Genomic DNA, 18574 nt, shown 5'->3' on the forward strand with positions numbered 1-18574 from the left:
GTTACTGCAAAATTCCCATTTCTTCCCAATCAGCTGGAACTCAAGAGGCAGAGAATAGAAGGGGATGGGGCCAGTCAGAATTTTTACTACTGGTTCTCTAAACCACTCAAATTTTCTGCTACCGGTTCTGCAGAACTGGTCAGAACCTGCTGAAACCCACCTCTGTTGTAATAGATTGTCTGCGTGACCAAATTGTACAAAATATGCTATTTATGGTATTTCTTTAGAGGTAATTAAAGCACCAATTTATTTACTCATCACAACTATGACTAAATGTAGAAGTTTTGTCTGCAGGACAACTTTCCCCTACTAGGGGTCCAAATAGTGTTTGCTTCATTTTGATTCTTCACAACTGTCAAGTGTTAGCTTCTCATTTTGCCATTCTTGGTAGAATTAGAGAATCTTTCCAAAACGGGGTTGCATTTTACGGAGAGGATGAAGCCTGCCAAACTTTAGTTAGGGGCAGGAATTCTGAAATGGGGGATTTTCTAAGATTAATCTGTCTCCTTCTAATAACAGAGGTCATAGCTGTGCCAGGAGAGCAGCAGTAGTGCCTTATGATAAATTACAGGACCAGGAATTTCCAGCCATCAGGGCTAATAAGGCAATTACTGACTTGGTGAGTTTCTTACAAGAATACGTGTCAAACATAGGTCACATTTTTTGGTCAACAGGGGCTCTAGAATGGTAAAAAGAGAGTGGGAGAGAAAGGAAAAGAAAGAGCCTAAAAGGACAAAATGTCAAAAAACTAAGATGGCAACTAAATCTGCAAGATGGAAGCCCTGTCCCTGCATGACACATAGAGTCATGGTGGCGCTATGGTTAGAATGAAGGTTGACTCTGTTCACTTCCAGGAGGTCAATCCTGACTGGCACAAGGTTGACTCAGCCTTCCATCCTTCTGAGATCAATAAAATGATCAGAAATCAGAAATGATTGTTGGGGGCAATTGTTCTGTAAATTGCTTAGAGAGGGCTAAAAAGCTCGATGAAATGGCATATAAATCTAACTGCTATTGCCGTAAAAGGGGTGAGGTGCCAGTCACATAATTGCATTTGCTATCTTGGTTTTTTTGCCCTCTCCATCTCATAGGTGCTACAGTACAACTGAATGGCCAACAACTGTCCACCATTGGACTTTTCCAGACAATTGTTTATCTTCCTTTATTTATTGAAAACTAAGAATCCAGCAGCTATTGCTCAATGTCATACTTTGTATATTTTGCAATCTCTCTCTCTCTTTTGTGGAACATCTAAATTATCAGTTCCCTGCTGGGTTCTCTCAGAGATGTTAAAACATGGCTGTCTGACAGCATAAGAGAAACTCTAAGGTTTGATCTTATGGGTAATATTGCTATTGTTTTTCTTGAGTTCACATGGTTAATACTTTGATGTTTTAATTCCTTTTTTTTTGATGATTGTACACTGTTTAGAGCCTAAGGAATGGAAAGGATGTAGACATTTTAATAAGCATGCAAACAAACAAAAGGACTAGAAGTTTTATGGGAAAAATAAAGCTTTATGGGGCCGCGGTGTGGCTCAGGCTGTAAGAAGCCTGTTATTAAACACAGCTGCCTGCAATTACTGCAGGTTCTAGTCCCACCAGGCCCAAGGTTGACTCAGCCTTCCATCCTTTATAAGGTAGGTAAAATGAGGACCCAGATTGTTGGGGGGGCAATAAGTTGACTTTGTATATAACTATACAAATAGAATGAGACTATTGCCTTACACAATGTAAGCTGCCCTGAGTCTTCGGAGAAGGGCGGGATATAAATGTAAAAAAAAAAAAAAAAGATCCAGAGTTAGTTAGAACTTTGGTTCAGTCCATAAGATTTGCCTTTCTCATGAATATTCATACTTGAATGACCTTTGATGGCATGTATGCAAATCAAAAAATTCCAGACTGCTAATAAACACAATACTGAATGACGCTGCTGAAGCAAAATACTGTATCTCTGTGAAAGTTTGGGAAAAAAATGTATTTTAAATGTTTTCAATAAAATTAAAGATCTATTTCACTCACAGCATATTTTTGTAGGATGCTATGCTTACCTTATTCCCTGGATGGCTGAGAAGAGATGATTGGATGCCTCAGTGCTCAAAAGTCAGGTAATTAAATCAATTTTTGATTCTACCTTGAAGGAATGATGTACAGATGAACTCTCTGTGAATTGCAAATTGCTTAAAATGCTAAAATTAAAGAGCAAGTCTCAGTTTCTTCTTGATACGGATACTTTGTGCCTTGAAATGATTTGATTGTATAATTGGGCCAAAGAAAATAAACCAACAGCAATTTCTTTGGCTTGGAATATTTCCCCCCTAAATTCATCAGAAGTAAAGAACATTGTATGAACATTGGTATGTAGTTTCATAAAATGAAGCTCTGTGTTCTATGTTTTCATTGTTTTATGAATTCATTATCCAGAAAAGAGTGTCTCTTTAGCTTATATCACCTAAGATAATACAGAAATCAAGTTTAATGACTCATTATTTAAAGTTCTTGGATTAAGAAAATAAACACTTGATATCACTTTTTAAAAAAAAAAGTTTTAGGTCACAGGGAGACTGTCCTGTTTTCTTGATTAAAGAATTGGACACAGGTCTACGGGTAGTCTTTCAAACTATCCAAATCTTTTAAAATTCCAACTCACTTTGAGATATAAGTACAGGAAAGGAAAGGAAAGGAAAGGAAAGGAAAGGAAAGGAAAGGAAAGGAAAGGAAAGGAAAAGACAAGACATCACACAGTGATGATTCTATCCCTTTCCATTTGGTAATATCATCCATACTGGTCTATTTTGCAACAAGAAAACATTGGAGAATCCTTTCATTTAAACTTTTGATCTCCAAAGCATTGGTTCTTATGCCAAAGTGGATTGTGCGATGAATGGGATGTTCCAGAGCTGGACTGTTCCCACATAGCATATTTTACACATGTCTGGGAATAAAGGCATTACGAATTCTTCATTATCCTGTTGCCTGTTTCCAACTTGTGTACGAGGCACTGTATTCGTTTATTTTGTCATATGTTTCAGTTCATTTCTCCAATTCCACATTTATTGGAAAAAATAGACATTGAGTTGCATCACAAGGCAGCTCTGCTCTGAAATAATGTGAGGCAGCTTCTCCAGGGACATTTTCTGTAGATGTTTGGGGAAAGTAGCCATCATTCTCCTGCAGCCTCATCTTTGTTTTTCTGTTGAATATAGAATTGTGGATAATATCATCTGCCTTTGTCTTCTCACCTAGACGTGGTTGCCCTCAGGTGAGGTGGAAGATTTCTGCCAGAAACCGGAGACCACTCTAGTTGGTTTCTGTATATGGAAAATATACAAAAAAGACACCACTTGGCATTCTGCCTCAATCATCAAAATATCACAAGATGCCTTTGGACGAAAGAAATGGAAAGCTTCAGAAAACAACACATGCTTTTCAAAATTAATTTTAGAAATGTTTATGCTTAAATGCAGCAAAAATGTATCTGAGGAAAAGCCCAGTTGGGGTTCTTAAGGGATGCAGTCTGGTGTTGACAGCTCTATAATGTGTCTTGTTCTTGTCAGCTCCAGAGATTGGAAGTCTCAATCCTCTTAATGGTATTTCTGTTCCTGGCGCTAAGAGAAGATTAAAATTTTCTTATATTCGTACTTCAATAAACTTACTGCAATCAGAACTAGAGTAGAACTGAAACTGATTCTCTTAACACCACAATTCTACATATTCATGAAAAGTATGTCCCATTAGGTTCAGAGAGTCTTACAACATAATAAGGGACAATTGGACTGCAGACTTGGAAAAATTTTGGGATTGATGGACGCGTCAGCACTTGGCTTCAAATAGGCCTAAGATTTCATACTCATCCCCTGTGGTACCTTTTGTTTGCACTGCAAAGAGACCTAAAAATATTTTTAAAGTCTACTTTGGAGCGATTTTGCAGCACTGTGCTTATTTATTTTTCTGTGCTGCTGTTAGTTTAATGTTGCTGGCAGAAGCACAGGTTTGAGACTGATGTCCACCAGGACCCATTGCAAGAAATACCTTTCCCCGTTTCTTTCCTAATATTTTAACTCTGTCTGTGCAGGAGGTCCTTGACTTATGACCATTTATTTAACAGCTGTTTGAATTTACAACCGTGGTGAAAAACCTGACTAACAATTGATCCTCACGCTTACCGGTTGCAGTGTCCCCATGGTCACATGATCAAAATTTAGGCACCTGGCAACCGGCATGGATTTATGATGTTTGCAATCGTTTGTGAACTTCTCAGGGTGCTTCCAACAAGCATTGGGAAGCCAGATCTGCTTAATGACCATATGATTTGCTTAATGAAAATGTTGTAAAATTGGGTGCAACTCACTTAAATGATGGCATCAGTTAGTGGCTGAAGCTTCGGTCCCTATTGTGACCATAAGCTGACAGCTACTTGCATGGATGTTCATTTGTGTGCATTGTACCTGATTGTGAAGGACAGTTTGTGCAACAGAGCTATTTGCCTAAAAAAGTGGTCAAAATAATACATATTTTCTGTTGCTCTACTCTCTAATAGGAAATTTTGCCCTTCTTAATTTGTAACGTGTTTTTATGCTGAAACTCTTAAAAAAAACTTAGATATTTCCAAATGTTGCCTTTTAATACCACATAGTATCTTTTTTTCTACTGACAATATTTATTTATCTATCAGTTGGTACCACGGGTGAAATGAACCGGCAGAAGAAATTTTGAGCAGTTTGGAGAACCGGTAGCGGAAATTTTGAGTAGTTCGGAGAAACGGCAAATGCCACGCCAGAGTGGGGTGGGAATGGAGATTTTGCAATATCCTTCCCCCAGGAGTGGGGAGGGAATGGGGATTTTGCAGTATCCTTCCCCTGGAGTGGGGTGGGAATGGAGATTTTGCAGTATCCTTCCCCTGCCACACCCACCAAGCCACACCATGCCCGCCAAGCCACGCCCACAGAACCGGTAGTAAAAAAAATAGGATTTCACCACTGGTTAGTACTTATGTTGACAATATGATGAGCATGTAAGTGTGTGTGTATGTGTGTTGCTGATCTTAAGTACACATTTTATTATATGCCAGTATACCAGAAAAGTATGTCCTAAAGCCTGCAATTGCATTTCCTCCAAATTCCTTGTTCCCTGTCTTTTAGGAATGGCTTGAAAAAAGTATTACTGATTAAAAACAGGCGCCAATAGCAAAACCAATTTTAAAATATATAGACAATACATTTTAAAACCACAGTGTCTTATAACTTTCCCTGTAACGGAGAAAACAATATGTATAAATGGAAGAGTTAGAAATATACAGTATTTCTGAAAAATACATAAAATTTTCCATCTCCATCTTCTGCTTTTAACATCTGAATGAGAGGCAGAAACTTAAGACCTACACTTTTGCCAACATGGAAATGCAAAGATAATTGCATTTATATTTGCTAAGTTGAGTGGGAAACAAGAGAATTGTGTAGAGTGTGCATGAGGCATATATCAGTCTCCCACTGGCGTTTTTAATGTAGCACTTCTTTTATCGTGTTGCTTCTGTACTCATATCTTCCTGTTTCAGGATAAGCTTATTCAGGCTGCAACAAAAATGTGTCTTCTCCATTAAAACATTTTGTCAAGATTGTTCAGAAGCATTGCTGGATCATCAATGAGAAATCCTCATTCTGATTGGTTTCGAATTTTTAAACAAGGAACGTAAAACACAAATCTTATCTTTCCCTGTGTTTTCTTTTTACTTGTATGGCATAATTTTAAACCATCGACATAGAAAGTACCCTGGAACAGCATTTTATCATGCTCATAGCAGAGACTGCTATGTAAATACTCAGATCCAGGGATTTTTCTGAGTTTTAGACATGAGATAAAGTAAAAATGTCCTCCAAAGTGTTGGGTTAAATTCAGTGGTGGGATTCAAATAATTTAACAACCGGTTCTCTGCACTAATGATTTCTTCCAACAATCAGTTTGCCAAATTGCTCAGAAAGTTAACAACCGGTTCTCCCGAAGTGGTGCGAACTGGCTGAATCCCATCACTGGTTAAATTGTGAGAGAATCAAGAATTCCGAAAATTTTCAGGATTGGTTCACCTTTAAAGCAAACTGACTGAGAATTTCATTCATTCATTCATTCATTCACTCATCTGTCTGTCTGTTTGTACTTTCATACCTAACAAATATTGAAGTCTTATTTAATAATTCCTTTTCCTTTTATTGTCACTATACAAGACAACCTATTTTGTGTGCCAGCAGATGGTGCTAATGTTTCATAAAGCACATATCTGTGGAAGGAGTGCTGCTGTTCAACTTTCCTTCATAGGAGAGTAGGAGAAATATCTCAGCAGCATATTCTGTGTTGTTTGTTCACATGATGCAGGGCACAGAATTGTGTTTTCTTGTCAGACGATGTGATTCTCTGGATAATGTTTATGACTCTGTCTCTCTTTTGGCCACACTTACAATTTCATGGAGTCTGGCAACTTGGAGAAGGGAAGCAGGAGTCAAGGGCTGTTTACAACCAGAAGTGATCTGAGCAACAATCTCCCCATTGTCTATGTCACATAATTTAATATCCCTCTTTTAAAATATTCAACTTAGAACTGAACTGCACTTGAAGCTTGAATAAGTAGAAGAAATTTTGATTCGTAAGGAAATCACAGATGCTGTTGAGCAGTTCACCTTTTAAGGATAGGGCTCAGTCTTATAATCTTATCAACTAGGCTTGTGTAGCCAATGCTATTTACCTTCTTAAAGTACAACAATTATGGTCTTCTCATCAAGGCTGATCTCAGGCAGACTCATCTGTCATGTCCAGTAGTTCACTGGAAATGCACAAGGCACTTTGGCACCTGGATAGTACATGTCAGAAGTCTCTTCTGGTTCCTGGAGGACATGACAAAAGGAGTTATTGAAATAAGACATCAGCTTTGTTTTACTCTTTAGAAGCTTGCTGAAAGGAATGGCATTTAATAGATACAAGGGGAAAAGAGGATATGAGGTACAATTATCCCATCCCATCCCATCCCATCCCATCCCATCCCATCCCACCCCACCCCACCCCACCCCATCCCATCCATCCCATCCATCTATCAAATTTAGTTACTGCCAGTCTCACTCTCCAAGAATGCCTGGTAGAAAAGGGCCTTCCTTACTCAGAGAGCCCTGAAGACAAGAAGGATAAACTTAGGTTTGTGATCTATCCCTATTCTAGAAAATGCTCTTGTTTCCTCATGACTTGATTTTCAAGAGGAATAATTAAGGAAGAAGGGAGGAAGGGGAAACATTTAATTGTAATACATTTCTTAATAAAAAGCCAGTTGTAGGACTAAGTGCAACATAATCTTCCTTTTGAAGATGGAAAGCCTTGAACAAATGCTGCATTACATTTCATAGAGCCAATGGACACAATTCAACCCCAGAATACATAGCAGCATAGATAAATGCATGTTAGTAAGAACATTTCTTGGTCTGACTACTAAGATATAGAGGTTCATTGTGCGAATAATGGGGGAGGCATTGAATATTTTTGAGCAAATATCCAAACAGAGTTCTTTACGTTTCTGATGACAGCTGCACAAACACAATTTAATATAGTAGATCCAACAATTAAAATCCGGTGGCCTTCATTGGAGGAAAAATAAACACAGGCCCAGTGCTGTGTGAGTGGTTTTCAAAAAGAATCAGTCTGAGAAGAGACAGCCTTTTCAATTCATTGCAACCCTAAAAAGGAGAGGGAAAAACCCATAGCCATTTTATTAGTGGTTCATTGCTGCCTTCTCCCGGCAGTTGACTTAACCAGAGGAAGAGTACAAGTGAGAAATAGGTGAGAAACTAGAATGAAAGTACAAAAAGTAATTATTTTTATTTCCTACCTCATAAGGGCTCTACCCAGGAATGTTACATTTTAAATAATCATGAAGTAATCATAACTGAAAAATCAAATCTTTGATCATTCTGTAGTGAAATAACTGGTAGAAGACTGAGTTTAATTGACCACAACAGTAGAATTTAGAGAGAAATTTTCTGCTAGGCTAGATTGACTAACCTGCTACTCTCTGCCACATAATAGTTTGCAATATTAGAACTGGGTAGATGTTATAGTTCAGGAACTCTGAATGCAGTCGATTGGAAAAGGATCATAAATAGCAGGTACTGAATCTCATCCATTTTGGGGGCAGAAACGGTGATCATTTTATTTAACAGTAGAGCCCCTTTAGTTGTACAAAAAGGTACATTTAATTTCTCTAACTACAGTTTGTTGTGAACATGCTCCCAATATTCCTGTAGACTGGTGCTGTGGACTGGAAGAATTATCAGAATAATTTATGGCCTAAATTCCATAATAAATCTGAAAGAGTCTGTCAAAATCAGAAGTCTGCCTTATAGAGCAAAAGCATTATCTGCTATCATTCAGGCTTATAGGCACATAGACTTTTTCAAACATCATTGCCAGATACAATCCAGTTTTCCCCTGTGTACCACCATTTACGTCTCTAGTGCATCTTTTTAAGATTCCTTCAGGTGTCTGGTTTTCACAAAGAATTGGGCCTAAGCCTTGTGTCTTGCAACTGACAAAAGCAGAATATGCCCGCCATTGTGACTTTCAGTGTACTGCTATGTATGATTTTTCAATAAATACTTTCATGTGTACTTTTAAGACCTAACACTGGAAACTGGGTTGTTTGCTTGGCAGCTGATACCTTTGTCTATTATCTGCTTGGATCATTCCACAACCCTAATGCATTTATTACTCCAGTGCATGGATTCACAGAGGGAAACCACCATTCAGTGATGTGCAAAAGGAAACTTTAGCAGGTGAAATTCAGTCATGCAGGAAGTGGAACAGCTGACATTCCTTTTTTCTACATAGCTATTAAAATTCATGATCCTTTTCCTCCTGAACAATTCACCACTCTCTCTGGACAGGATCATGTTACAAAGTAGGAGACTGCTCAGGTTGACCAACAGCTCTCTTTGCAGTTCCACCTCCAGGCCTACATCACTGCCGTTCCATAGCATAGATACCTCTGTATGGAGAATGCCCCTGAGTCAAATGATTTTAGTGGGCAAACAGATGTGCACGTAGAGTAAAAGCTATTTGCCACTCCCTTCTACAGATGATAGAGGAAATTTATGTTATGTTGTGTGAAAGAGGAGATTGTCATGAGCTGAACTGAAAGCAAAGAGAGGGGCCAACATATATCATCCCATGCCCTTTCAATGCTAGCGTTTGAAAATTACTTCTGGCATCTCTGTATATACTGACACCCACATATGTAACATTTTCATTTTGATAGAAATTGCAAGAAATTGCAAGCAAATTGAATAAGTTACTTTTTAAATAGAAACACAAGAGGATATATGTTAATTTTCTAAGTGTCCTGTTCAATAGGTAAAAAAAACTTTTAAAAAACCCCTAACTTAAAACTTAAGAAAAAGAGCCAGCTTGGCCACCTGGTTAAGGCACCAGGCTGGAAAGTGGGAGATTGTGTGTTCAAATTGCACTTTAGCCATGAAAGTCAGCTGGGCGTCTTTGGGCCAATCATTCACTCCCAGCCCAACCCAACCCACAGAGTAGTTGTTGTGGAGGAGGAAAGTGTATTGGATATATTTGCTGCCTTGACTTATTCGTAAAAATAATAAAGGTGGGATATAAAATAAAAAGTAAATAAAAAATAAAAATGCTAGTTAACTAACATGCCACAAGAGCCTATGTGCAGATATCAACTACAAGTACGGTAGATTTCAGAGCATGAATGGCTCAGGATTGTAGTCCAATATCCCCATCTGATGACGTTTTGACTTTCTGGACTTCAGTCCTCAAAATTATCAACCAACATAGCAGAACATGGATTAGCCAGATTTTTTGTCAATGCTATTAAAGTATCAGTTAGCACAGTGATGGCTAACCTTTTCCGGACCAAGTGCCCAAAGGGCACGTACGTGCATGCGGATGCACACGTGCTTGCTAGAACCCCCAAAATGCAATGCGTGCATGCCTCCTGTGCATGCGTGCATGGTCCCTGCATGCACCCTGACCCATTGTGCACATGTGCGTGGAGCCCCCCGCATGCGCCCTGCCCCCCGTGGCAGAGACCCAAAGACCAGGCAGCTGGCAGGAGGCATGCGCGCAGGTGCAGCAAGCTGAACTGGGGTGACGACTCGTGTGCCATTAGAGAGGGCACTGCGTGTCACCTCTGGCACGTGTGCCATAGATTCGCCATCATAGGGTTAGCAAGTTCAATGCCTCACAAGTTTCCTCATTCCCAAGTAACAGTTTTAAAATCTGCAAATTTAAACATAGAGAATGAAATATAACTTGCATCCATCTCCCAACACAGGATTTCTGTCAGCAGAAGATGAAGACAGATTTTTTTTTAAGATATAGAAAGGCTTGGGGGACAGAATCCACTTTTGTCTTTTTATTGCATTCTGTGTTAAATATTTCCCCCCAGTGGCTCAGCAAATATTGGGAACCTCAAAGTTTTGAAGGAACTATTTGGAATTATTTTGGAGGAAATAGATGACATCAGTATACAGAGCTTCCCTTCTCAAAGATATGTCCCTTGGCATCATTTCATTTGGCCTCTGAGTAAGATGGGATATTCAATTCTAGAAATTAGCAAGTGAAATCTATAACTATAGTAAAGAGATAAAGCTCAGAGCACACATAATGGCATCTTAAACAGTTTAATAGTGTTATCCAGATGTGGTTCAACATTGGCTACATTTTCCCACCTTAGCTAAAAATTAACATTTCTGATCATGCCATGTATAGTTCTTAGAAAATAGGTAGCAAGTACAATCTTTACTGTATGGCAGCTCATATATTTTCCCAATGTTAGTAGATTTTTTAAATATTTTCCAATAGGAATAGTCTGTAACCTGTTTGTGATTTATCATTCTATTAGTATCTTTACATGATACATAAATTAATATAATTAATGTAAATTGCTGATTACAGTTTAAAAATAAGCTCAATGACATCTAGTATGAATTCAATAAAAAACATTCTTTGCATAGAAACAAATACTGGCCTCTTGAGGAACATGTTACTCCTAATGATGCCATGCCAATCTCAAGGAACAGTATGAGAAGAAGAATGGACTTGATTCCAGAGGAGGATTTCTTTGCTTTTGCAAGTTGTTCTATTTTGTTTTTTTCTCCCATAATGGAAGTAGAGTTAAGGAAGAACCTTAAAAATAACAGTGAGTGAGCAAAATATCTTCTTTCCTTCAGTTCTCTACTGGGAAACTGGAAAGGGAAAGGGAAACCTGACTTGTTTCTCCTCCACAAGCAAGCAGAGGGAATAGGGAGTACTAGGAAAGATAAAAGAGCAAAATAGAATCAATCTCTTTTAAATAAGTTATATATGAAGCAGGGTAGTATTCAGCAGGTTCTGAAATTTTGAGTAGTTTGGACAACCGGCAAATACCATCTCTGGCTGGCCCCAGAGTGGGGAGGGAATGGAGTTTTTGCAATGTCCTTCCCCCCGGAGTAGGGAGGGAATGGAGACTTTGCAGTATCTTTCCCCTGGAGTGGGTGGGAATGGATATTTTGCAGTATCCTTCCCCTGCTACGCCCAACAAGCCACGCCCAACAAGTCACACCACATCCACCAAGCCACACTTACAGAACCGGTAGTAAAAAAAATTGAATTCGATCACTGATCTGAAGGCATCTTGAATGAGCTTTATCAATGGATTACTTTGGTTAAGCAAATACATCACCTTTAACTTCAGGTTTGAAGAATAAACCTAAACTGGAAAGACATATTCAAAAATAATATTCTTGAATAAACCTAAACCTGTTGTGGTCTTTGCCTGCTAAAAATGTTAAGTGTAGCGATTTCAACATTTGGGATACGTGTAACAATTGGTGTTCAGTTTTTCAGCCTTAAACTTTCCCTCACCACGTCTCTGTCTCTTTTTCTTTGATTTCTTCAAATAATCTGAAAAAACTATAATTTGTTCCCGCCAAGAGAATGGCATTTGAATGACTATTTGAATGACTATTCAAAATTAATGAGCAGTAGTTTTAAGGATAGGTACACTGTGGCTCAGGGGCTAGGACGTTGAGCTTGTCGATCGAAAGGTCGGCAGCTCAGCGATTCGAATCCCTAGTGCTACCGTGTAATGGGGTGAGCTCCTGTTACTTGTCCCAGCTTCTGCTAACCTAGCAGTTTTGAAATCACATAAAAATGCAAGTAGAAAAAATAGGGACCACCTTTGGTGGGAAGGTAAAAGCGTTCCATGCGCCTTTGGCGTTGAGTCATGCTGGCCACATGACCACGGAGACGTCTTTGGACAGCGCTGGCTCTTCGGCTTTGAAACGGAGATGAGCAACGCCCCCTAGAGTCGGCAATGACTAGCATGTATGTGCGAGGGGAACCTTTACCTTTACCTTTAGTTTTAAGGATGGATAAGCAAAGTGCCACTCCCAATGGCAATCTTGTGCTGAAACCTTTGCTGATTCCAGTAGAAGCTAATAATAACCTGACTGTTGCAACTTGATTAAAGATAATTATAATTTTTTTGCAATGACATTGCTTTTTTCCTAATTTACTTGGTTATACTGAGAAAAAGCATGTTAGGAGGAAAAGCAAACAGACCAGAAACCAGGGTGTGCTGGTGACATACATGTGGTGGGCAGTCAAAAAGGAATTTGAAATTTGGTATGGAGGGAACCCATATTCCTTGACAGAAGAATAGTAACTAAGTGAGAAGGACTATTTGAATGATTTAGTTCAGATGGAAAAGTGTGGTTATAAATAAAATGGAAGCACTATAATGGTCCAAATGCTATTATGCACGAGAGGAGAAAGAAAAATATATAATGTGATCAACAGCAGGAAAATAAACCATACATGTGCATTTTCAAGATTCTGTACTCAAATATATGTTGACACTGGTTATGAAAAAGGAGAACTTTCTGTGGAGAATTATGGACCAGGAAATCTTTGGAATCTGGGGCCTTTGCCATTAAATTTGGTGTAAAGTTTTTGATGGCATGGCTCTGTTTTGTTGAGGCCCTCCAAGATTAGGAGGCAGTTTAATTCAAGAGATGTTGTCTCCCATTACTCTAGTCCAACATATATGGATAGTTTATTTGTCAAAAACAGCTTTTTGCCCATCCATTTTGTAAATACATCTTCAGAATTCGAAGTTGTATTACTTGCTCTTAGTGCTGGAATAAAGATTGCAACACTGTAGTAATAATATGATACTGATACTGCTTTATTCACATTGGTAGATCTCCTACTTCAGAAAATAGGTGGAGAAGAACAACCTTATGGTGTGCTCAGTAGCATTGGCTCTGGTATTTTTTCTGGGCTGTGTGGTGTGGCTGGGGCTTAAGGGCACTGCATTGATTCTGGTTCTTCCTGATGAAACTTGCTTAGAATGTCGTGATAAGGAGTTAGTGTCCAACAACTCCTGCAGGTCATTGGCAGTAGTGGGTTTCAAAACCCGTCGCTGCTGGTTCACTCGTGAGGGCATGCACACTCATGTTCACGCACAACACTTATGCGCATGTGCAGAGATGTCTGGGTGGGTGGGTGGAGTCTCCCACTGGCACTGCTACCAGTTCGCCCGATCTGGGATGAACTGGTAGCAACCCACCACTGATCATTGGCCAATATAGTTCTACAGCAGGGGAGTCAAACCCGCGTCATCACAGCGGGGTACCGTGACCTATCGGGACTTTTTTTTCCCTTTGCTAAACCGGACAGGGGCAGAGCCAGCACGTGACGCATCTGGCCCATGGGCCGTGAGTTCGATACCCCTATTCTACAAAGTTTTACTTTGTCTCCTATATTCTCCATGAGATTCATAAAACTGTTGATGGAGGTTCTTTGGAGCTTTGGGGTGGGACATGACTGATATGTGATGACATCCAGCTTGATTATTGACTATGGCCTAATCTCCCCCCGACTCTCTTTATTGTATTTTTATTAAGTATTTTAAGAAGAAAAGGATAAAAAAAAAAGACATACCAGAAAAAAAAGAAAAAAGCACGATGTGAATAAATGTGGAATTTCAAAGCATCACTAAATTAGGTTAAAGTTTAATTGATTCATTTTGAATAACTAAATATGTTATATCATTTTAAAAACTGTAGATCGCTGTTAAATTCCAGGTAATATATTTGCATTAATACTTTGCATTAAGAGAAATCCAAATATTGTGGTTCAAGCCTGTATATAGAGTTGTATTCCAAAAATAGTTTTCAAGTTGAGCAAAATTCTGTGTTGGCTTTACTTTTGCAAAGTTGTTGTGGACATCATAACATAGTCTCACAATTTAATTACTTTTTTCTTCCCTGGGGGATGATAATTTTGTATACTTTGCAATAGGAAGTGTGATGTGTTCTTTCAGCAGTTAGAAAAACACTGACTATTCTTGACAAGTTGCTGAATGAGGAAAAAGAAACCAAATTGAAAACCGAGTAGATCTTACTAAGGGAAAACAAAAAACAAAAACAAAACCCAACCAAAACCCTGAAGTATGAAACTAAGCAGTTTACAGATTGAAAATAGTTCTTGACACCCCTCCCCACAACTGCTGTTGGAGTGTAAGGTGGTGTGTTTGGCAACAAATATGTCTGCATAATTTGACTGTGTCAAACTCAATCTTATTTATTTCCAGTCCCAGCATGACTAGTGTTGCGACTGTGAGTAATAATTATCAAAATCCCAGTTACTATTCATCTTACTATTTGACATTCGTGCATACATTCAATTGCCTATCAAGCACACTTTGATTTTTAAACTTCTAAATGGCTTAAGACCTAAATATCTGTGCAACCATGAACGTGCTCAGTTACTTAAAACAGCAGAAGCCTGTCTCTGTTGCCAGGAACTCAGGTTCTCTGGTCTTACTCTCAGGCTATAAAATGTGCTTTCTAAGATCTGTTTGGCTTCCATTCTCACCATAATTGAGAGGTTAGTTGTCTTTATTTATTTCTCTTTTTAATATAAATATCTATTTGACTTACTTCAGATTGTCAGAAGTCAACTAGTTCGTTGAAATAAATAGAAAGGTAGGCTATACATTAAATAATAAAATAAATCATATGTTCTTTAAAAGTTTATTTTGATTGGAATAATGAATTCAATGGAGCAGACTTTCATACAAACTTCATACATTCTTAACTTATAATGATGTGATGTTTCCCTAAATGTTCTTATCTATCTAGGAATAGGCAGCACAAAACTTGAATATAAATACTCAATCCTCATACTAACAAAGCTGCGCTGCAGGTGTCTAGTCCAAAGTTGGGGTTTTTTTAAAAAAAACTTTAAATAAAAAATATTATAAAAGAACAGTTCTTTGAATTACTGTCCTTTGCTGCAGTCACAACTGGCTTGCCTGCATCTGTAATTTCCATTGTTCACAAAAAAAAACCAACAACCTAGAATTACACAAAAAGGGGAATATGTGTTAATAAAATGCATACTACAAACTAGCCACTGTGTAAATAAACACAAGATTTTTAGAAAATAGAATAATAGGATTGGAAAGGACATTGGAGGTCTTGTAGTCCGATCTCATGCTCAAGCATTAGACCATGTACCATTCTGGACAAATGGCTGTGCAGTCTCTTCTTGAAAACCTACACTGCAAGCATCCGCAATTCCACTGATTAAATGTTCTCACTTAGATCTCCTTAGCATGAGAAAATTTCTCCTTAAGAAGTTTCTCCTTAGTTCTAGGTTGGATTTCTCTTTAATGTTCTTCCACCCACTACTTCTTGGCCTGCCTATCAGGTGCTTTGAAGAATAACTCAACCCTTTCTTCTCTATGACAGCCCATAAAATACTGGAAGATTGCTGTCGTATCACCCTTAATCCTTCTCTTTGTTATATTAGGCATACCTAATTCCCTCAAATGTTTTAGCTTACAAACCGATTATCATTAGATTATCAAAGAGCATCATTGTTCTTCTCTGCATTTTTTCTAGGGCTGCAACACATTTTTTTATTGTGGTGACCAAGATTGAATGCAATATTCCAAATGTAGTTTCACAGTGGAGTATAAAGTGGTACTATCACTTCACAAGGACTTGGTGGCTCAGGGGCTAGGATGTTGAGCTTGTCGATCGAAAGGTCGGCAGCTCAGCGGTTCGAATCCCTAGTGCTGCCGTGTAACGGGGTGAGCTCCCGTTACTTGTCCCAGCTTCTGCCAACCTAGCAGTTTCGAAAGCACGTAAAAAATGCAAGTAGAAAAAATAGGGACCACCTTTGGTGGGAAGGTAACAGCATTCTGTGCGCCTTTGGCATTGAGTCATGCCAGCCATATGACCACAGAGACGTCTTTGGACAGTGCTGGCTCTTTGGCTTTGAAACGGAGATGAGCACCGCCCCCTAGAGTCGACAACGACTAGCACTTATGTGCGAGGGGAACCTTTACCTTTACCTATCACTTCACAAGACATTGAATTTATCCCTCAGTTTATGCAAGCTAGGACTGCATTAGCTTTTTTCTTGCAGCTGCAGCACGCTGCAAGCCATACTTAACTGGTGGTTTTATAGGACAGTGGTCTCCAATCTAGGCAACTTTAAGACTTGTGGACTTCAATTCCCAGAATTTCTCAGCCAGTTTGCTGGCTGAGAAATGTTGGGAGTTAAAGTCCACATGCCTTAAAGTTGCCAAAGTTGGAGCCCCCTGTTATAGGACACATAGACTGCTCTCAGAGTTACTAGTGTTCTACCATCTACCATCTATTCTATATCTGTGCATTTGGTTTTTGTGAACTATAAGTAGGACCTTACTTTTCTCACTGCATATCACATTTTGATGGATAGGAACAGGTGTTCAAGCCTGTCAAGATTTTCTTGAATTTCAGCCTATCTTCTAAAGTATTGACTATTATGAATAGATTGGTGTTTTCTGCAAATTTGACCAGTTTGGCTTCTATCCATACATCTAAATAGTTTAAGAAAATGTTGAAAAGTAATGAACCTATGATATAAACAAGGGTCATTTGTAAAGTATTGTACTAAAAAATGAAGACTAAGCAGGCTCTGAAAGTCAGCAGTAACCTAACTATTTTCCTCTCTAAATTCCAAGGAGATGTAACCCCAACACTAAGTGGATTTACCCTGCAAAGGGATTTTTCCATGTATTTTATCAGTAAACATAGAAAAGGTAGCCTAGAAAACTCAGCACCACCCTACACAGAAAAACATGCTATGAATCTGTTGGTAACGTCCATTCAAATTCGTGAAGATCTAACACTAACTGAATTTGCTTCCCTATGGGATTTTTCCATCTATTTTACCAGGAAATGTAGAAAAGTTCCTCCTCCTCCTCTTTCTTTCTTTCTTTCTTTCTTTCTTTCTTTCTTTCTTTCTTTCTTTCTTTCTTTCTTTCTTTCTTTCTTCCTTCCTTCCTTCCTTCCTTCCTTCCTTCCTTTTTTCTTTCTTTCTTTCTTTCTTTCTTTCTTTCTTTCTTTCTTTCTTTCTTTCTTTCTTTCTTTCTTTTCATAAATGGGTGGGACTTTCCACATATCCATTGTTAAACTGGGAACACCGACTTCAATGAGATTAAGCTAGTTTGAATCAAGATAACCTTTCAAATGATCTGCAGAAGATAATGATGACCAACCGCACTCAACGTGTAGTCCTCAACGGAACTACATCCACATGGAGGGAAGTATGCAGTGGAGTACCCCAAGGCTCTGTTTTAGGCCCAGTACTCTTCAACATCTTCATCAATGACTTGGACGAGGGGATAGATGGGGAACTCATCAAATTTGCAGATGACACCAAGCTGGCAGGAATAGCCAACACTCCAGAAGATAGGCTCAAGTTACAGAAAGATCTTGACAGACTTGAACATTGGGCGCTATCTAACAAAATGAAATTCAACAGTGAAAAAAGTAAGGTTCTACATTTAGGCCAAAAAAACAAAATGCACCAGTACCGTATATGTGGTACCTTGCTCAATAGTAGTACCTGTGAGAGGGATCTTGGAGTCCTAGTGGATAACCATTTAGATATGAGCCAGCAGTGTGCAGCAGCTGTTAAAAAAGCCAACACAGTTCTGGGCTGCATAAACAGAGGGATAGAATCAAGATCACATGAAGTGTTAGTGCCACTTTATAATGCCTTGGTAAGGCCACACTTGGAATATTGCATCCAGTTTTGGTCGCCACGATGTAAAAAAGATGTTGAGACTAGAAAGAGTGCAGAGAAGAGCAACAAAGATGATTAAGGGACTGGACGATAAAACATATGAAGAACGGTTGCAGGAACTGGGTATGTCTAGTTTAACAAAAAGAAGGACTAGGGGAGACATGATAGCTGTGTTCCAATATCTCAGGGGCTGCCACAAAGAAGAGGGAGTCGGGCTGTTCTCCAAAGCACCTGAGGGTAGAACAAGAAGCAATGGGTGGAAACTGATCAAAGAAAGAAGCAACTTAGAACTAAGGAGAAATTTCCTGACAGTTAGAACAATTAATAAGTGGAATGACTTGCCTGCAGAAGTTGTGAATGCTCCAACACTGGAAATTTTTAAGAAAATGTTGGATAACCATCTGACTGAGATGGTGTAGGGTTTCCTGCCTGGGCAGGGGGTTGGACTA

The 18574-nt window shown here is 38.8% G+C and overlaps 1 long non-coding RNA gene across 1 annotated transcript; it reads left to right on the forward strand.

The window, feature by feature from the left end:
- Positions 1-514: 514 nt before the first annotated feature.
- Positions 515-3634, forward strand: LOC131195782 (uncharacterized). Its single transcript, XR_009154543.1, has 3 exons — positions 515-619; positions 2037-2107; positions 3246-3634. It is a non-coding gene; the product is annotated as an uncharacterized LOC131195782 (long non-coding RNA).
- Positions 3635-18574: the final 14940 nt, after the last annotated feature.

The sequence above is a fragment of the Ahaetulla prasina genome, chromosome 3, assembly GCF_028640845.1.
Source record: "Ahaetulla prasina isolate Xishuangbanna chromosome 3, ASM2864084v1, whole genome shotgun sequence".
In the NCBI taxonomy this organism is placed as follows: domain Eukaryota; kingdom Metazoa; phylum Chordata; class Lepidosauria; order Squamata; family Colubridae; genus Ahaetulla; species Ahaetulla prasina.